The sequence below is a fragment of the Mus caroli genome, chromosome 7 (genome assembly GCF_900094665.2).
Source record: "Mus caroli chromosome 7, CAROLI_EIJ_v1.1, whole genome shotgun sequence".
NCBI classification, from domain to species: Eukaryota; Metazoa; Chordata; class Mammalia; order Rodentia; family Muridae; genus Mus; species Mus caroli.
This window is the reverse complement of record NC_034576.1, coordinates 3,737,764-3,739,417: the sequence shown is the minus strand read 5'-3', so window position 1 is coordinate 3,739,417 and position 1,654 is coordinate 3,737,764. Positions and strand designations below refer to the sequence as shown.

Here is a 1,654-nt window from a genome sequence, read left to right as displayed (position 1 = left end):
TGGTGAGATGGCTCAGTGGGTAAGAGCACCCAACTGCTCTTCCGAAGGTCCAGAGTTCAAATCCCAGCAACCACATGGTGGCTCACAACCACCCGTAATGAGATCTGATGCCCTCTTCTGGTGCGTCTGAAGACAAAGACAGCTACAGTGTACTTACATATAATAAATAAATAAATCTTAAAAAAAAATGTTTTAAAAAAAAAAAAGAATAGTTTCCAAAAAAAGATAGTATTAAATGATAGATGAACAAATAAACATTAGGAAAGGGTCAATTATGTCTAACTCAACCAAATTCATAAACACCTAATAATAATAATACAGAAGAAAGAAATAATCAGAAAATTTAGCTAAATATTTGAGCAACCAAGGAAACTATCAGAATTACCAAATATTTTCCAATAAATACCCTACTCATTAATATTCTGAATGCTCGAGTTACAAGACAAATGATAGTTGATTGGATTTAAAACAACGCCCAGTTAAGTTGTTTATATAATTAATAGTCTTACTGGTAAAGAAATTCAAATAAAAGGATGTAAGTAGATATGCCAAGCAAAACCAGGGAGAGATAGGTATACTTGTAAATGATAAGTTAGACTTTGACCCCAAACTCAAGTAGATAAGGCAGGCCGCAACATATATTCCCTATATTAATATGTAAAGGAATAATCTGTTAAAAATTTAGGAGGGTGGGGCCATGTGGAGGAGGAAGCAAGCCAGGCACTGGGTTTGTGAAGTGTGGATATGCAGGCTCTAACTTTCCAGAACACATGTTCCCAGCTTTAGTTGGAAGACCTATTATCAGATCAACCACCAAAGGGGGGAACATTGAAATCAAGGACCTTATGGTTGGTGATGAGGCAATTGAGCTGCGTTCCATGTTGGAAGTGAACTACCCTATGGAGAATGGCATAGTGCAGAATTGGGATGACATGAAGCACCTGTAGGACTACACATTTGGACCAGAGAAACTTAATATAGACACCAGAAACTGCAAGAATGAATCCAACCAAAAACAGAGAGAAGACTGTAGAGGTAATGTTTGAAACTTAACAGATTTCTGGTGTGTATGTAGCCATCCAGGCAGTTCTGACTTTGTATGCTAAATGTTTACTGACTGGTGTAGTAGTGGACTCTGGAGATGGTATCACTCACATTTGCCTAGTATAATGAAGGCTTTTCTCTCCCTCACCTTACAAGGAGGCTGGATATTACTGGGAGGGATATTACCAGGTATCTTACTAAGCTGCTGCTGTTGCGAGGATATGCCTTCAACCATTCTGCTGATTTTGAGACAGTTCTCATGATTAAACAAAACTTTGTTATGGGGGTTACTGTAGCCTCCCACAAGCCTGAAGCAGGCTGAGCCAGACCTTGACTTTGTTTTCACTAAGGAGATTACCTAGGGTGGAGCCTGATTCCCTAGATCACTCTATTGTTCTGCCGCTGCCGCTACCTACTGGGAGTCGGCCTAGCTACTCTGAAGTCTACATCCGATCCTACAATTCTACACGTGGTCACCCGCAGCTGGGCTCCAAGGATGATTTGGCGGGAATGGGCTTTCCCCTCTCCTTTATAGAGCGTGTCCGCTATTAAAAATTTGAACCTTGATCAGAACACTGTCTTGGTTCCATCTTTCTCTCCTCACCTAGTT

The 1,654-nt window shown here is 40.3% G+C and overlaps 1 pseudogene; it reads left to right on the top strand.

Moving 5' to 3' along the window:
* Positions 1-1,356, top strand: part of LOC110297364 — a 4,004-nt pseudogene extending 2,648 nt beyond the window's left edge.
* The last annotated feature ends 298 nt before the right edge of the window (positions 1,357-1,654 follow it).